Source organism: Typopeltis vanoorti, chromosome 4 (genome assembly GCF_054136105.1).
Source record: "Typopeltis vanoorti isolate ZY-2024b chromosome 4, IOZ_Tvanoo_1.0, whole genome shotgun sequence".
NCBI lineage: Eukaryota > Metazoa > Arthropoda > Arachnida > Uropygi > Thelyphonidae > Typopeltis > Typopeltis vanoorti.
In genome coordinates this window covers 107,540,680-107,561,355 of record NC_143552.1, presented here as the reverse complement: position 1 = coordinate 107,561,355, position 20,676 = coordinate 107,540,680, and the positions used below count along the sequence as shown (strand labels likewise).

Genomic DNA, 20,676 nt, shown 5'->3' with positions numbered 1-20,676 from the left:
GAAATGGAAAAAGAGAACAATAACCTACAAGCTATATGGCACATGGTACTAGATATGCTGGTGTAAATATGTATCTAAGATTATAGGCTGTTCAGGAGGATTTGAATAAGCTGGAAAGGTGAGGAAAAGAATGGGAAAGTCAGTTTAATGCAACTAAATATAAGGTTTTAAAATTTGGGATCCTCAGATGGGATGCTTCATACTCAGTTGGTGAAGTTATACTGGAAAAAGTGGAGGAAGCAAAAGATCTTGGGATGACTGTTGATATAAATTTGAAGCTCAGAGGACATATTGGAAAGGTTTTGAAGACATCTCAGAAATTTGCTGCAACACTAAGCATGACACTAACCACCAGAGATAAAAGGGTGATGATCCATTGTATAAAGCTTTGATCAGACCACATCTGGATTTCTGTGCTCAGATCCTGGTCACAGATTTGAGAGGGAGCAGATGGATATCAAAAATGATATCAGGACTACAAATCTTGATTATGAGGAAAGAGTGAGGGTATGCAGACTGCAGAGTTCAGTGGATAGAAGACAAGGGTGTGTGTGTGGGGGGGGGGGATATGAATGAGACATTTAGGCCGGAAAGGTTATCAGATACTAACACTGAAGAGATTTTTCATACAGTAGAACTGATAAATGGAAGGAACAAGGACAAGGGACCATCGCTAGAAATTACAAAAAAATAAAAATAAAAATAGTGAGTAAAAGAGTAAGTAGTAAATTTTTTGCATGAAAAGTGGTAGGAGCATGGAATGCATTGCCTGAGTGGTAGGAGAGATTTTTTATTGACTAACACTGACCTCCCACAATGAGTTGTGACTCCACAGACGTCAAGAAAATAATAAATGATTATATATCATAAATGCGAACATTCAAAATAATTTTTTTTGACTGAATTGTTATGTATGAGATTACCAAGATTTATCAACTAGTAACAAGATATGGATATACTGTGAACTATCATTCGACCAATAAGTGATACAACATAATGTTAATTTTAAGTAAATTGACACAAGGAATTAGAAAAACAACATTAATACTAATTAGAACAATAAGCCACACTGTAATCTTTAAAGCAATGATTACAGATATCTTTTGCAATGTAAGTGATTTGGTATATTAGATTATCAGGTACACCTCTATCATGTACAAAATCCACTGCTTTAGAAAATGTATGTTCTGACTACATAAAGTATGCTGGCATAGACCAAAATAGTTACATTCTATTACTTTCTTGGATAGTTGAGGCTTCGATGTGAAATGGAAGATGAAAACAACAGCCTATGAGCTACATGACAGATGGTGCCAAACATGCTGGTGTAAATATGTATTATATGTAAATATGTATCACTAAGACTGCAGGCCTGCACAATTCATGCACAAAGTATCTAGAGTATACAAATAATGATCCAACAATCAGAAAACATCACGACAAGAGCAGTCCTCTGGCAATATCACAATCACAATGTCCGGTCCTGTCAGATAGGTACAGCAATAGATGAATCACCCACATCTGCTCGTGTTCATCTAAAAATAAACAGCTATGGATACATTTGGAATAGGGATAAAAAAAAAAACATTGAACACTTGGTGTTGGTGGCTGGCCATGATGAATTCTAGTTCCAGCTGTTTCAAGATGGTGGAAGAACCACAGTATGGTGATAGCAGCATGAATTGATAGATCAATCCTACAAGGTGGGTAGCACAACAATGTGGAAATGTTTTCTTAGTACATGCTGCTTTCTCAAATAGTATCAGCCAAATCAATGGCTAAATGCATTGTCCACTCAAATATTGTTGCCATTATTTTTAAGTTAAGGGATATTACATCCCATATTGTTTCTTAGCCGAATAAGAAACTCAAAGAGTTCCATGCCGAATATAGAAACTATATAAAGTTCGGTGATTCCAAGCGTAAGCAAATACCTGGATAGTGCAACACCTGACCCATTTGGTAGTGCAAACTGAGGCAACTCATAGTAAGGGTGGAGCAAGCTCCGATCACTATTCTTGATATTTACCCATAATGCGAACTTAGATCCTAGGAGCTGTATTACTGTTCTACATTATGAGAGAAGGTCACTACCCAGACCGGTTTCAACCTTTATTGAGGTCTCATCTGTGAGTAGGTACACCTAGTTAATACCAAGTTTGTAGTGAAAAAAACTTACATCCCTTCTATGAGAATTGCCAAGAAGGTGTCCTAATAAATTACTAATTATATGAAGAGCCAAAGGAGACCTCAATAAAGGTTGAAACCGGTCTGGGTAGTGACCTTCTCTCATAATGTAGAACAGTAATACAGCTCCTAGGAGCTAGGTTCACATTATGGGTAAATACCAAAAATAGTGATCGGAGCTTGCTCCACCCTTACTATGAGTTGCCTCAGTTTGCACTACCAGATGGGTAAGGTGTTGCACTATCCAGGTATTTGCTTACACTTGGAATCACTGAACTTTATATAGTTTCTATATTCGGCATGAAACTCTTTGAGTTTCTTATTCGGCTAAGAAACAATATGGGATATAATATCCCTTAACTTAAATAAGTTCATGTCGTCGAATTGAAGCCTTTGGCTCTTCATATAATTAGTAATTGTTGCCATTATTATAGATAAAGCAGAATATCCATCTTATAATAGCTATTTTCAGAAGGATGTCATGTAACAAAGAATAGATTATTCAGAATAGTATTGATAAGAGGCATCACAACCCAATTCAGCACCTCTGGTACATAGTGAAACAAAACTGCAGCAGTCCAATCTGCGATTGCAGATGACCAACATTCCTGCAAACACTTCTGATAACTTGTGAAATTGTTGCTCAAACAGGTTGAAGCTATTCGAGGGATTAATACTTAATATCCAAGAAATTAAGTACACACACACACCTAACTTGTTTACAACAATCACATACAACTTGGAATAAATCTGTGACAGATTAGGAATATCTTGGGTTTCGATTTCAGGGTGTTACTTATTCTTTACTATATTTGTTAATAATTTATATTCAGATATTGAAGCCCCACTTGTTACTGATGCCACAAAGCTGAGCAGAGCAGTAAGCTGTTTGGATGTTCACAATTCTCCACAGGTTGATCTTAGAAAACAAGCAGAGCATGAAGCATATTAAAATGTAACATTTACAATTGTAAGTACAAACAACCCTTAATTTGTACAGTGGATTGGTTCTGCAAATGTCTTGGTAAATAAAAATGATGTAAAAATGAGACTAACATTTATATAGAAAATGAAGGGATAGGTTCTATAACACTCAATTAAATATTTACAGATTTATTTAAATAAATTTTACACTTTATGGGGTACTTAGTGACCAAAGTTGTATGACTAGGAGAAGACCTCCACGTAGCCTTTTAAGGAATGCAGAAAACTGACCAGGACTCTGACCTAATGTCACGTACTCATCTTCTCATGATGCACATTGTTAGGTATCTGCCCAGATACTTAAAAAATGAGGATGGAATGCTAATTTTGAATTTAGTTGACCAAATTGTATATACAATCTGATACATGATAGTTTCATGACAGCTGGGAAATGCCTAGTTAACACGTTCGCTGCCTACTACGAGTATATTTATATGTCGATTTATCAACCTCCTAATGCCAAACATGAGTTAACCCTTAGTATAATTATGAGGATGGAAAAAATGAGGATGGAATGCTAATTTTGAATTTAGTTGACCAAACTGTATTTTGATACAATCTGATACATGATAGTTTCATGCCAGCTGGGAAATGTCTAGTTAACACGTTCGCTGCCAACTACGAGTATATTCGTATGTCGATTTATCGACCTCCTAATGCCAAACATGAGTTAACCCTTAGCATAATTACCTTAATTTGGACCCTTGGATTCTGAATAAAGTGGCGAGCACGTCTGGGGGCTTGGTAGAAGGGAAATAATTTCAACTAAAATATAGTATATTATATATGTGCCTCAGAAGCCAACTATGGATATACTTGTATGTTGATTACCAACCTCCTATGCCAAGCGCAAGTTAATCCGTAGTATAACACATAATTTGTAAATCAATTTGAAACTAATAAAATCAATAAAATAAAAAAAAAACAATTTATTCAAATTAAGAATGGTACATTTTAAAACAATTTTCCACGCCCAATGGTGGTTTTTCTTGGCAAACAGGACGATAATAACACGTTTCGCGTTGTCGTTTGTTTCGTGTATGCACACTGCATGGCTTTGTCGGACAATTCTTTTTTTCTGTTGGTGGTAAAATTTCCAAATAATGAAAATCCCGATTCCTCCTGATATTCTCTGATGCTGTAAGGTCATCCATTCCAACAAAAACTGAGATAAATTGATCTCTAAATTTTAACGCAGTCATTGCATTTCCAGTAATCATGTTATAAAATTTATGTGCATTTTGAATGTATACCTCAAAAATGTGTATTGCCAATTTCTTTGCCAATTTAACTGTCTTTCGTAAGGTGGAATAGTAAGAAAGCATTTGATCAGAAAGATCAGTGCCTGACATACCCAAATTATAATCCCTAACGATATTTGATTTTAATTGAAATTTACCGTTCCGATTTTGTGCTTCAACCATTTCAAATTTGTGCATATTTGAAATGGAAAGAACTTCCCTCTTATCCCTCCATTTGCTGACTACAACAGGACCTCTTCTTTTCCAGACAAATTCCCCTTTCATTAGTTTCTTCTGAATAACATCTGGTGGATTGTTTTTCCTATTATTTCTCAGTGTTCCACACACGTACGTTTTTCTGTCAGTAAGCGATTCTGTCAGAGCTACAGAATGATAAAAATTGTCCATATGCAATACATAACCCCTGTCTAAATATTCTTCCATCAAGTGGAATACAATATCATATGCGTGACCCATTTTCGCTAAAGAGAATTCAGATTTTCCTGTATAAATTTTTATTTTTATCACCAATCCATTAGATTCGCATAGTTCATAGAATTGCACGCCATATTTATGTTTTATGTGTATTGCCGAAACGCCAGTCTACCACGCGACAACACCATTGACTCATCAATACATAAGTTTCTGTCTGGTGTGTAGCTATTTCGCATTACACTATTAAAATGATCTAGGACTGGTCTTAATTTGTGCAATTTATCATTAGCTGTTTGGGAATTATCTGCAAAATGCAAATGACACAAATTGCAAATTGTAAAGTTGATTTGTACTCAATAGATGGTAAATTACAAGGACCCATATGAAGTATAAGTCCAAGAAATAATTTCATTTCAGGTATGTCTGTTGCTTTCCAGTTTGAAATTCTTCGACTTTTTTTGATCTGCGCTCGGCTTTGCTCAATATTTTGTAAAGCATATAAATTGGTTTGTTCTACTAAAATTGTGAGAAAATCTTCAGAAAAGAAAAGTTCAACTAACCTTTTGATACTGAAATTTTCTGTGTCAATTTTAAAACCTGCAGTTTCAACAAAGTAAAAATTTTGGAGGCTCTTGTTCTGAATTTTCCCCATAAGTAGATGATGATGTATTTGGCTGGATGCTAACTTCATCTTCAAAAGTTTCTTCATCATCTGAGTCACCGCTAGAGTCATCTGTAGGATCATCTTCAGAATCAGAACCAAATATTTCATGAAATTCATTACAGCTCATATTAGCATATGCTTCTACTTCTATACCGATAAGTTTTCTTTTACGGCTATGGCGAAATTGAAGGTTCTTAGAGACTAGAAACTAAAACTAGACTAGACGCAATAAACACCATCATCAGCACATGTAATATATAGGTGGAAGTGATACGAGATTGCTCGTAGCTGGCGTATGAAACAAAATTCTGTCTAATAAGCCGGCTACGAGATTACTCATAGTGACCTTGAAGACGCGAAAAGTGCTTGGCATGCGGAAACAAACTATGCCTGAGGAGCGTGGCAGCAAACGTGTTAAACAAGGCTCCCAAACTCAACATCAGCAGAGTTCAAGATCAGCTATCAATGTAAGAAAAGGAACCAGAGGAAGAATTAATTAAAAGTATTAATTAATTAAAAATTAATTAAAAGTACCAGGAAATATCTGGTAATATTTCTTTATTTAAATGTTTTGGAACATATCCAGATTAACATATCCAGATTAACCAGATTAACAAGACAAAAACAGGTGAGCTCTTTCTAAGCAACAAATACAAAACATTATATTCAGGCAATAACAATCAGGGAAAAGATGGAGTAGTTATAGTATTCAACACTAAATATTCGGGATAATCTTCTTGAATGGTAGGCAATATCAAGTAGTAATATGGACAAATATCAAAATAGAGAATTGGACAATGAGACTTATTTGTGCTTATGTTCATACAGAAGAGTTCTACCAAGGAAGAAAGGGATGAATTTTTTGAGAAATTAGAGAAGGCACTTGGCACAATCAAAAAGAAAAAGTTGGTCCTTGTTGGAGATCTAAACAGAAAAGTTGGAAATGATTACCAGATACATAGTTTTGGGATAATTCGAAGAAAAGTGCAAAGCTAATAATAATGGTAAATAGCCCCTGGATTTCTGTTCAGGACATGGATTTTATTACCAACACCATGTTCCAACATAAAAATGTGCACAAATTCACACGGAGAGAAGATGCGAGAAATAAAAAAAGTCTTATTTGATAGCAATGTTTTCCCACTGGTTAAGGACACAAATGTATACAGAGGATTTGAAATCTGAAGTGATCACTATCTAGTTTTGAGCAGGATAAAATTAAATTTCACATTGAAAAGAGTGTGTAAGAAAGTTTTAAATGAAACAAAGTTGAGCAGCTTTCAGAGGTGAACTGTAGATTCAAATACACAAACATTATTGAAGGAAAAAAAATGAAAGAGTTTGAAAACAAGAACCAAACCTTGGAGATTCAATGGCAAACCCTCAAGAAAACATTGATTCAGTCAGAGAGGTATGTGGCGAGCTTGTCTGTAAGAATAGAAAAGTCAGAACTCCATGGTCGACTGAAGAAGTTAAAGAAGCAGTCAAGGAAAAGAAAAAAGCACATAGAAAGACCTTAGCAAATAAGTCAGTAGTGCTCTTAGAGAATAAAAAAAAATGTAAGATAGCAAAGCACTGTGTAAAACTAGCTAAACAAAAGTCATGGGAAGACTTTGGTACGAACATAGAAAATAAATATCAGGAAGATGGTAAAATATTCTAGACTATTGAAAAAGCTCAGAAATGGAGGAAAGACTACTGTAAAAGGAATCAGGTGATAAAGATGACATGGAAACTGAAGATAAAGATATTCTAAATGTTTGGAGTAATTACTTTGAAAGACTGTTAAATGAAAACTCCCAATAGAAATGCAGCCAAGAATACATATCCACACGAAGTAGAAAAAGTCATCAAAAAACCTGACATGTGGAAAAGTAGATAGATTAGATGAAATTCAACCAGAAATGCTCAATACAGGTATAAAAGGTTTTACAGTGGCTTTATTGCATAATTCAGAATGCCTGGTCAGAGGTCAAATTCTGGATGACTGGAATAGCGCTTTCATAATACCCATCTATAAAAAGAGAAAGAAAATTGAATGTGAAAATTACAGAGATATTATTCCCTACTGAGTGTTCCTGGTAAGATTTATGCAAGTATACTTGAGAAACTGCTAAGAAAAATTGTCAAAGGGAAGCTTGGTGAAGAACAAGCTGGCTTCAGGCGAAATAGAGGCTATTAGGATCAGATTTTCACTTTAAGACAAATAGCTGTTAAAAGTTATTTTTCACTTGGTTAGATTATAATAAATTTAGTTTAATCCTTTATCCAAGTGTGAGCAAAAAAAGTTTGCGCCTGAAAGTATCTTCAGGACTGGGGTAAGGTGGTACAACACCGGGCAACTCGTTGCAAAGGTGGAGCAAGTTAACATCACTCCTATCTCAGTATCTCCCATAATGCAAAACACATCTCCTTGCGGATATGCACATATCCGCAAGGAGATGTGTTCTGCAAGTGATCCTCTTGCAAGAAGATCACTTGCATTTAGCTCACACTAGTAATCGCCGATACTTTTATAGTTTACTATATTCGGCAGGAAACTCTATGATTCCAATCTTTGAGTTTCGTATTTGGTTTTAAAACAATGTGAGATTTATCCCCTTAATTTAAACAATGTTTATATTGCCGAAATGAAGCCTACTGGCTCTTTATATTCAAGTATATACTGTATATATATCAATGTTTGAACACTGTCATTATTTCTGAATAATTTATGTTAATAAATACTGTAGTACTTACATTAGCTAGTGCAGTATTTTTCACTTTTCTGACCACAATAAAAAAAAAAAATACATTCTGACCCAGCGCAAGCATACAAAGGAGACTGAGGTTGTACAATATGATCCAAGTCTGGCAAAGATGGAGAAAGTCCCAAGCACTTCACCACCTTCCAAAAATTAGTTAATATCTTGTGGCCCACATCAGGTATTATACTGATAAGAACAGCAGATAAAACACTCTTATCTTAACCAAAAGTCAGAGTTATGAAAAAATATATTTGTTCTTATCAATTTACTACCTGATATGGCACCCCCCCCTCCCGACCATCCCCAATATATTAAACTGATTTTTGGTAGGCAGTGAAGTGCATGTAGCTTACTCCACCATTGCCACAGTTTCTCTAATGATGTACTACCGCTAGTGTCAGCTCACTTCATCAGAGAAATGAAAAACACATTCTAAACTTAAACACAAGTTTTACAAAATAATATGTTTATACTATAGATAATAAAGTAAAAACAAAAACAAAGTTAATATAAAATATTACTTTTATTAACATTTAAAAAACAAACTCACAATAAACAAAAACAAAAATTAGAAAATATGTTATTTAATACTATGGGTGTGCTTGCCATAAAACATAGGGTTCTTGATTCAGAATATTGGTCAAACCACTTGATTCACTCTCTATCACTTTTACAGTGAGAGAATAATGCTCATTGTGAACCTTCTATGGCAAGGGATCTTCAACACATGGCCCGCAGGCTACCTGTGGCCTGCACACCTCTTAGCAGTGGCCTGCCAGTCATTTTGAAAAAATAACTACTTAACATTAAAACGTGATTAAATAAAAAATAATTTCAATGAAGCCTGCAGGCCACTAATCTATACTGAGGTATTAGAATTGTAAGATGCTTTCCAGATTCACAAGGAACGCTGTGCATTTGATACTTTACATAAAATCCTATAAAATAAATATTAAATAGACTCTTAAGTCATCTACCAGTGCCAAGCGATACTTAAGTACTAGTACTAACGTCGCAGGTAGATGGGTGATGCAGTAGTTCGTTCAAGTGCGCTGTCTAGTGCCTTCCAGATACATCTTGAAGGTTCGATACTTCATTATTTTCATATAAATACAAGAGGATCTCATCCACAGTCAGTCAGTCGTGAACAGCGTCATATTCACGTATAAGTGCATGCAGGTTCGTCCTGTCAGCCATAGCCTACTGTGGTTTTATATCAACATACTTTTTTCATTAGTGCAAGATATTCAGTGGATAATAACCGTTACATGGCCATTTTGGATCATTTTTTGGGTTCACCTTTCATCACTATGGCGTCTACGAGTAAAAAGCATAAATCAAGTAATTCTTGTCGGGTTTTTAATGAAAAGTGGGCTAATTTGTACTTTTTTGTGCCAATCGATGATAAGCAAATGTGTTTAATTTGTAGTGAGTCAGTGTCAGTATCAAAAGAATACAATATAAATCGACACTATGAGACAAAAGCATGTGTCCAATTTCGATCACCTTCAAAGATAGCTTCGTGTGGACAAATGAACAGTCTCCAAATTGATTTAAAATGCCAGCAGGGAACATTTAAAAGGCAGAGGGAAGAGAGCGAAGCATGCATCAAAGTAAGTTATGTAATAGCTGAAAATACTGCTAAAAAATGAAAAGCCTTCTTGGATGGTGAGTTTTGTGAAAGAGTGTCTCATTGCTGCTGGGGAAATTCTGTGCCCAAAAAATAAGGAAGTGTTTAAAAAACCGAGTTTGTCTGGGGTAACTGTAGCACGACATGTCAAAGAAGTTGCCAATGACATTGAAGGCCATCTGAATTTAAATCATATTCACTTTTTTTGTGAGTTGTGCCTCCCAAAGTTTGAGCTTGGCCACAAAAGCATTTATTTATTCGTATGGAGTTTCCTCCCTTTTCTCCGCTGTCCCTATTGGGGCGAGTTGAGCCCCCTCATGGGAGGGGGTTAAGTATTTATGGCTGTAGATCCGTGTGTTCACAGGGCCAGTTTACCTGCTTGCAGGATGAAAAACCCTAGATAAACTGGGGGAAAAACCCTGTTGTCCATGCCCAAGACCGGCTAACTTGGCTATGCCAAGGAAGATCCTTAAGCTCCTCACGTCATCGACGGGAATCGAACCCAGGCATATGTTTGCAAAGTGCATAGCCAGTAGGCTAACTGCATGGAGACAAAAGCATTGATGTATCAAACAGAGTGTGCACCAGTTGATCTTTGGATTGTAGTCGCGTATTTAGGTCATTCATATGCAACGAGATGTCAGTCACAAAGGAAAAATGTCATCCACTTCGGATCGTTGAATTCCGCAATTGGTTCCCCTTGGTTTGCATGAACTACTGTATTTTGCTTCTTAAATCAAAGACTCTTCTAAGAACCTTCCCTCTGCTCAACCAATGCACATCACTATAATAAACCACATCGCCGTGATCTGCTTTGCACTCTTGGGTCAAAAACTCTTGGAACTGAAGATGATTCAATCCTCTTGTCCTAATAATGTTGACGACAGTCACAAACACTTTCATGACTCAAATCCAATAGTTTGAGCATAAATTCTCCTAGTGAATTAAACAGGTAATGGACGAAATCTTTTCCTTCTAGTTCCGGTTCTTTCCGTAGCGGCGCAACAAACCCTTCATTCTTTCCCACCATACCAGGGGCACCATCAGTTACCACACCCTCGAGGTTGGTTAAGCTGAGGTCAAAATGCTGGAGGGTTTTATTGGCGGCTTCAAGAATATCAGTGCCTTTCATTAGCGGTGTTGCGAAGTGAGTTCAAAAAGAGATTTAGTGATTTCCGTAACCAAGTCTTCTTTAGATTTCTTTTCAATTCATTCAGTGTCAATGCTGCCAAAATGCCAGGCTCAGTACTAATGGAGTTGCATGAACTCCAAAACAACTCTTCTTTGAGAGAAAAATTATTCAATGTGCCCTTGCTTACATTTTACAAAGACTACATTTCTAAGGATGCATTTCCTAATCTTAGCCGGCATGCTTTGAAGATGTGTGCTTTGTTAGGAAGCACATACTATATGACAGTTCTTCTCCAGAATGAAGCATGTGAAGTCCAGGACAAGAACTCAGATTACGGACAACATCTCGAGAATACTCTGCGCATGGTGACTTCCAACATTGATGCCAACATCAACAAGCTGGTGAAGGAACAGCATTGCCAAGTTTCCCATTGACATTGTAATTAAAATTTACAATGCTGCATTAAAAATTTCAATAAGCTCCGTGGGCCACTAAGCTATACTGAGGTATTTAGAATTGTAAAATGCTTTCCAGATTCGCAAGGAAAGCTGTGCATTTGATACTTTACATAAAATCCTATAAAAATAAACAAACTCAACTTTAAGAGCGTAGGTAGGAGTTGGGTTCATAAGTAAATGCAATCAATACTTGAAAAAAGATAATTTAATGAAGTATTGATTGCATTTACCTATCAAGAATCCGACTCCTACCTACACTCATAAAGCTGAGTTTCTTTATTTTTATAGGATTTTATGTAACGTATCAAATGCACAGCGTTCCTTGCGAATCTGGAAAGCATTTTACAATTCTAAATACCGCAGTATAGCTTAGTGGCCTGTGGGCTTCACTGAAATTTTTAATGCGGTCCGCACAGTCTGAAAGGTTGAAGACACCTGTTCCGTGGCATATATTGACATGAAAATAATAATAATAATAATAAAAAGAAAACATAAAAATAAAATAAATGTACATATAACTCTATGCTGTTTTTGGGAAAGAAGCATGTGACACACTGTATATATACAGCATTACTGCTCAAAGGGTTAAATGGTTGTGATGACAGGTGAATGAATAACATTCAACAGGAAGATGAGATAATTGATTTGTAAAAACTTAATGAAACAGTTAATTACCATCAATTTTTGAAGTTATTACATAGTTATAAGTAATATCAGCATTGTAATATCATTGTCAGAAATAAAGACGTGTTAGAAGTGTGAATTAAAATTGTTAAAAACAACTTGATATGACAACACAAGATCATAATAAGAAAACTGATATACTTATTTATTTGCTAATATTTTGGTTTATATCTAACATCTTCAGAGCTCCAACATTTTGTCATGACATGCAAATATCAATAGTTAGTTAATAGCGGGACCAGTTTAGTTCTTCGTGTTGCCTATTGCAATTTATATTTTTTATTTATATTAAGTACAATCAGCTGTCCCCTGAGTTACAACTTAAACTAAATACTTCAATTATCTATACAATTATATAATCAATTCACCTATACATAACCATATCATAATGTCAAACATTTTTAACTAACACTTTCCCATAAGCACCTTCGTTACACATGCTAATTCCAATTATACTTTTCTTAAACATTAACAAAACGAGCACACTTACAGTACTCTTTTACACTGTCAGTCTGGTCAATTGAATAAAGCTTCAATATGGATAGCTTGACTGTCTCTTCATTCTTAGTTACGATTGTTGCTTGGATGATGTGGTTGTTCTTGCTATGGAGACTGTCCGTTACACTCAAGATAATTTCCTGTTGACACTGCTCTGCAATTCCTCATTGAGTTACTGGGAAGGATCTGCCAAGATGTCCCTTACGTCCAGAGCTAGTTGCATTCTCCTGGAACATCCATACATCCTAGCAGAAGCTTCCCTGATTATAGCCTCGACTCCATGCACCTGGAACTGGGTCCTCCGAAATAGGGAAATGCTAAGCGCCAAAAGTGCTGTTGTCCTGCCTTAGTCGTCTTAAGTATCTTTTCCAATCCTTTGTTCCAATGCTACAGTATCCAGGATTACCCATCAGCAAGATGACGTCACTTCCCCCCCTCCATTCGAGTATCTCTATATTTGGTGTTTATTTACTATTCGCAAGACTCTGCGAACATTTGTTTTTGCTTACTCATCATACTAATCTCGGTTAATCCCCTTTCTTTGGGTTTACATACAACTTTCAATGGAACTTAATGCATCATCATCATCAAATTCCTGCCATGTACCCACAAGGGGTGTACAGGATACGACAGTACTACATGAAAAAATTACATCATTACTAACTTCCTATCTACAATTTTCCTCCAAATCAGTCTGTTACTTGTCAAGACTCCAACATTATCAGATCCCATATTTCTATCATCTAAGGCACTTTGTACCGTATCAATCCACCTATATCTTGGTCTTCCTCTGGGTCGTTATCCTGCAAACCTGGCAGAGAACACTTGTTTTGCTAATCTTTCCTCTCCCATTCTATTTAAGTGACCATACCACCTGAGATTAGCTCTGCTAACGCATTCCTGGATGCTGACAATGTCAAGTTCTTTCCTAATATCCTCATTTTTAATATGATATTGCCATTGATGCCATCTGTTCACGCCTCTAATCTTTCTCAGGACTCTCATATCTGTGGTCTCTAGTCTTTGGTTAAGTGTTTTACTTCTGACCCAGCTCTCAGATCCATAAGTTAAAACTGGTTTGAACACTGTCTTGTATACAGCTAATTTAGTATTCCGACTAATTTCTTTCTTATTCCATATGAATTTATTCAATTGACTTCCCACCATACCAGCTTTGTTGATTCTGTTGTCTATTTCTATATTTAATTTACCATCTTCAGTAAAAATCATGCCTAAGTAGCTGAAATGTTTTACTTGTTCCACAGGTTCTCCATTCACAACACAGTTGACATTTTCAATGATTCTGCCTATTTTCATTGTCTTTGTCTTTTTATTGCTGACCTTCATACCATATCTATTACAACAGCTATTCAATTTAGTCAGAGAATCTTGCAGATTGTAGCGGATTTATTTAGAAGTATGACATCATCTGCATAAAGCAAAGAGCTGACATTAACATCTCCAATTTTGATATCAGGTTTAATACCACATTCCTTCATAATGTGATCCATATAGATAATGAATAACAGAGGGGATAATGTACATCCTTGTCTCACACCAGATTTAACATTAAACCATCTTCCTGTACTTCCTTCAATTCTAACTGCTGACTTACAACTCAAATAAAGACTAAGTATTGCTTGATATAATGCCCCATTGACACCATATAACTGCAGCGTATTGAATAGCTTCTCTCTTGGCATCTTGTCATATGCCTTTTCCAAATCGACAAAACTTAAATACAGATCTTTGTTATATTCCCATGCTTTCTCGACTATATGTCGTAAAGTGAAGATCTGATCCTGACAGCCTCTATTTGGCCTGAATCCAGCTTGTTCTTCACCAAGCTTTTCTTCCACAATTCTTCTCAACCGTTTCTCAAGTATACTTGCATAGATCTTGCCAGAAACAGTAGGGAAATACCTCTGTAATTCTCACATTCAGTTTTATTTCCCTTTTTATATATGGGTACTATGAGAGCTCTACTCCAATCATCGGGAATTCGTCCCTCTGTCCAGGCTTTCTGAACTATGCAGTGCAGCCACTGTAAGACTCTTATACCACCATACTTCAGCATTTCTGGTCGAATACCATCTACTCCTGCTGCCTTTCCACATTTCAAGCCTTTGATGGCTTTTTCTACTTCAAGTATGGATATGTATTCCTGACTGCATGCCTGGTCAGTGTTTTTTATTACTGTGCTGTCATCACTGCTTGTTTCATTTAGCAGTTTTTCAAAGTAATTACTCCATACTTCAAGGATATCTTTTTCTCCTGTTTTCATTTCACCTTTATCATCTCTAATTCCTTTTACAGCACTCTTTCCTCCATTCCTAAGCTTCTTCAACAACCTCCAGAATATTTTGCCACCTTCTTGATATTTATTTTCTATATTCTTGCCAAAGTCCTCCCATGACTTTTGTTTAGCTAGTTTTACACACTGTTTAGCTTTCTTACATTTGTCTCTGTATTCTGTAAGAATAAAAGCTGACTTATTTGCCAGGAACTTTTGATATGCTTTCTTCTTTTCCTTCACTGCCTCTTTAACTTCCTGTGTCCACCAGGGAGTTCTGATTTTTTTATCCTTGCACACAACCTCACCACATTCCTCTCTGGTAGAATCAATCAATGTTTTCTTCAGAGTTTGCCACTGAATCTCCAAGGTTTGATTCCTGTTCTCAAACTCTTTCATTTTCTTTTCAATAATCTTTCTGTATTTTAGTCTACAGTTCACATCTGAGAGCTGCTCAACTTTTATTCGCTTTAAAACTTTCTTATATGTTATTCTTTTCAATATGAAATTCAATTTTATCCTGCTCAAGACTAAATAGTGATCACTTCCAATTTCAAATCCTCTGTACACTCTGGTGTCCTGCACCAGGGAGAAAATATCACTATCAATAATAACATAGTCAATGAGACTTTTCTTATTCCTAGCCTCTTCTCTCCATGTGAATTTGTGCACATTTTTATGTTGGAACATGGTGTTAGTAATAACTAGTCCATGTCCTGAGCAGAAATCCAACAGATGTTTGCCATTATTATTAGCTTTGCTCTTTTCTCCAAATTTTCCCAAAATATTTTTGTATGTCTCACAATCATTTCCTACTCTGCTATTTAGATCCCCAACAAGGACCAACTTTTCCTTTTTCATTGTGTCAGTTGCTTTTTCTAAAGCCTCAAAAAATTCCCCCACTTCTACCTTAGTAGATCCTTGTGGGACCATAGGCATTGTCCATAAGTCTCATTGTCCAGTTCCCCATTCTCATATTTGCCGACATTACTCTACTTGAGACTGACTGCCATTCAAGAAGATTAGCCTCGTATTTTGTGTTGAATACTATGGCTACTCCTTCTTTTCCTTGATCGTCATTGCCTGAATATAACATTTTGTATTTATTGCTTAGAAAGATCTCACCAGTTTTGGTCTTTTTTGTTTCAGTCACCCCTATTATGTCGATCTGGTACTTATCTAATTCCTCAGCTAGCTCCATTTCTTTGCCATTCAGGCTTCTTACGTTGATAGTACCGATCTTTAACTCTGGGTGATGTTGAGTTGGGGTTTGTTTTCATATTTGTTCCAGTAGCTGACTTTTCGCTGTTTTCCCTGGCGAAAACAACGGGGGCCTTGTTTAACTGGGCAACGCCAGAGCTGGCATGAAATTTTGTCATGTTGTACCATCATTTTTTATTTTGGTTTAACCAATAAGAATACAATTTGGTCGGCTAAATCCCAAATTGCCAGCCCATCCTCGTTCGTTCAGTATCAAAGTAGATACCCAACAGGGTGCACCACGAGAAGGTGAGGATTGGACATTAGGTCAGAAGCCCTGGTCGGTTCTCCGCATTCCTTTAAAGGCTATGTGGAGGTCTCCTCTCAGTTATACAGCTTTGACCCTTAAGCACCCCCTTAATGCATTTTACAATAAAATAAAATATTTATTCACTTACTACATAATTTCTATTATAAAAATCTCTGTAAAATCCGAGCGTGATATGTTAAATAATTTAAATTATTGTGTGAGAATTTTATAATAGTACTACATGAAAAACTTACATCATTACTAACTTCCTATCTACAATTTTCCTCCAAATCTATCTGTTACCTATCAAGATTCCAACATTATCAGATCTTATATTTCTATCTTCTAAGGCACTTTTTACTGTATCAATCCACCTATATCTTGGTCTTCCTCCTGGTCTTTTTTCTGCCAACCTGGCAGAGAACAAAACAAGTTTGCTAATCTTTCCCCTCTCCCATTCTGTTTAAGTGACCATACCACCTTAGATTAGCTCTGCTAACACATTACTGGATGCTAACAATGTTAAGTTCTTTCCTAATATCCTAGTTTTTAATATGATATTGCCACTGATGCCATCTGTTCATGCCTCTAATCTTTCTAAGACTCTCATATCTGCTGTCTCTAGTCTTTGGTCAAGAGTTTTATTTCTAACGCATCTATCAGATCCATAGTTAAAATTGGTTTGAATACTGTCTTGTATACAGCTAATTTAGTTTTCTGACTAATTTCTCTCTTATTCCATATAAATTTATTCACTTGAGTTTCTACCATACCGGCTTTGTTGATTCTGTTGTATATTTCCATATTTAACTTACCATCTTCACTAAAGTAGTGAAGATAGAGACAAGTTGCTTAAATAATTTTATAGGATAGATGCAGGGGAAATGTTTCAGCACTTGGCTAGATGGGACCAGAATAAGGAGTCATATCTGGAAGTTGAATAAAGGTGTGGTTAGTAGGCATGTGAGGACTAGATTTTTTGCTTATAGAATTGTGAATGAGTGGAATGGGTTGCCAGATTCAGTTGTGAGTATACTTTGTCTGTTAATAGGTTCAAGGAGAGGTGTGATAGATTGGGTCTCCTGCAATGAGTCTTTGGACTCTATGGAGGTGCCTGTATAATAATAATACCAGACATGCTGAATAGGATTAAGGTGAGGAGACCTGGCTGGTCAGTCCATAATATGATATTCTTGAAAATATTGGTCCATCTTAGGAAAATCGCAAATTCTCAGAAAACATGCATAAAATTTACGGAAATTTTATGCTCATTTGCCTTAAATTCATAATAAGAACATACTACTTCTGCCAATAGTTGAAGGTATCGATAGTCGCAAGTAATACCTAGACAAGAAACTAGCATCAGCACTTAAGGAGTTAGTACATTATTCCCCTCTTATATGACAAACATGCAACACTTTGTAAACAAAATTAAAATCATCACATTGATAAAAGTGATTTATTAGTCAGTTTTAATGTATCTGTCATTTTCCCAAATGTCCCGATCAATGACAATTCTTTTACAGGGCATTTGCCCTGTAAAAGAATTGTCATGATATTGGGTGGAAATTTTTCCACCCAATATCATGGCTTTCTTTGACCATATATTTCAATACTATGTTCTGGCTGTTTTGTATAGAAAAATACTTTTTACCTGCAAAAAGAAGGTACAGCCTTGGGCTCACCCCTACCCTCCCCAAACCAATGCTAACTTTTATATGGAAGCTTTTGAACAATGTGTTGTAGATTCCTTTACTTTAAAACCTAAAATCTAGCTTAGGCACATTGAAGATATTTTCGTTATCTGGCCCCATGGTCACAAGATCCTAGACGCTTTTCTCAGCCACCTGAACAAACAACACAAAAGCATATAAATCACAACTGAAATTGAAAGTCAGAACATAATTTCACATCTTCTTCCAGCAGTCTTTCCTTCACTGTTTACCATAAGCCTACATGTACACAAACTCTTACCACTGTCCAACATAAAGCAGGTGTCATTAACACACTAAACAAGAGGACTTGAAACATAGGCATGAATTGAGCTTGAATTAAAAATTAACAACAATATGTCACTAAAAAAAGGGCTACAGCAAAAAAACTATCAACAAAATTCTTTACAAGATTGCACCTAATATTAAAAAATAAATTAATTACAATAAAATAGTAGCCATTCCATACATTAAAGGGATTCATAAAATAAACAGAATACTACATAAATACAACCTTAATGTCATCTTTAAATTGCCTGTAAAATTAAAGAACTTATTCAACTCCTCCAAGGATCCTCCTAAAACTCACCCTGAAATATACCATATTCTATGCACTTGTAACCTGCCTTACAGGTGAAGCTGAATGCACAATTCCTATTGTTATATATTTTTGTCTGCACCATTGTTATGTCGTTACTTTTCCTAAAATAATTTACTTCCTTTATGAATTTACTTCTCTACAATAACTACAAGACTTACAAAATTTCTCTGACTCTAATATCTGTATCACTTCTTACGTGTTCATTCTATAAGGAAAGCAAATTCTACATCTCTAGCTGATTCCTAATTTTTCTCAGGTGCACATACGTGAATAAATTTAGTGCTTAAACTTGTAAATTAAATGCTTTACTGTGGCTAAGCAGTCGTTCTGGTTTGCAGTCGTAACCTCTATAACAACATGTTATACCTTTCTTTCAATTCCCCCCTGCTTTGGTTCAGATTAATGAGTGGTAGTTTTGATTCATATCACAGGCAAACTCATGTATAGAAGAAAAAACATATTTATTGGAATCTAAAGACATATACACTTTGACCAACCTCACTTTCAATTAGCTCAATGACATGCTAAATCAAACTGAATCAAGCTGATTAATACTCTAATGCATGAACAATAAATCCTTCTTTTGAGTTAGAGATTAAACACACATGATATACACATTATACACTTCTAATCAATCAATATTCTACCTACTATGTTAGTCTTGCACATTAAACTAGTCACAATCATCTATAATTAGTCCAGACAATTTGTCTTATGGATATTAGCCACTGCTAAATAATCTCTTAAAGTTCTTAAATACTGTCCATACTCGATTATTACACTACAGTAATATTTCCCTTTTACTGACTGGGTAATTATACAACAAAATCTGTACTTTACCATTTCTTGGGGCAGGATCTCCAGGTCCATCTGAACTGTCCTTCTTTGTTTGAATTACCTCTCGATACTTCCATAAGCTTGCGTCCACATGGTGGGTCACTATGATCATCAGATTAAGCTATGCTCTGCACCTGGCGTTTTCCCCTCGTCTATTCTCGATCTGTTTCGGGCCATCCTCGTTTCTACAGGATACGTCTGCGATATTAATCCATCAGAACTTTCAGCGAAGCAGTGAAGACAGCATATGCCGACATCTCACGCTTTAGTACTGGCAGAAATTCAGACATCGAAGGGAAAGGCGCACCATCCGATATCGTACTATCGCCAAGAAACACCATCAGGAACTTCTGGTCCACGGCAGTAGTCGAATCATCATCCAGCAAAATAGGTGAAAAAAAGCCTTGAGAAAGGGGTGCAAACCCTTTTTATTCTCCCTTCACTCCCCCCCCCCTTTTTTTAGCACCCTGTTACTAGCTACGATAGCGCCCTCTTACTTTCTGCAATCTTTTCCCGCCTGCTACTTTCTTCGTCCGCAGGGATTTCGACACATTGCGAGATCTCTAGCAGCGTCTTCCGGGAAACGAATTGCATCGCTTTCCGAGATTGCCAATGCCTCAGGCCCGCCTATGACCTTTGGACTATTGTTTACATCTAATTTACCCATTCATTGTATACATGATACAATATTAATTAAAAATATTATTATATTAATTAAAAATAGTATAAAAAATATTATAAACTATATAATATTAATTTATACACAAAGTTCTTTACATGTTATTACAATTCTACTAAAAGGAGGTAATTCTATTTCTATTTACAGTTAATACTTTATTTCTTCTGCTCGACTACAGGTTTTTTCACTCAGCTGATTTTTCTGACTTGTTAAATCCTGAATGAATTGTTTCCTTTTAAAAGTTCTTCATTCAGGATGTAACACTATTTAGAACAAGGAACGTATGTGACACATTAAATTTAATAATTTTGGTATATCTGTCCTCTGATATGATCACGTTCTGAATACTCTACATAGAACTGACTGGAAAGGCACATGTTTGTT

At 35.9% G+C, this 20,676-nt stretch overlaps 1 protein-coding gene and 1 pseudogene across 1 annotated transcript in view; both read right to left on the bottom strand.

Annotated features, from left to right (window-relative positions):
- The window catches only part of LOC150107584 (rootletin-like), a 283,556-nt gene that overhangs the window by 5,918 nt on the left and 256,962 nt on the right, over positions 1-20,676 (bottom strand). The window lies entirely within an intron of this gene.
- LOC150107585 (U2 spliceosomal RNA) lies at positions 8,319-8,497 on the bottom strand (annotated as a pseudogene).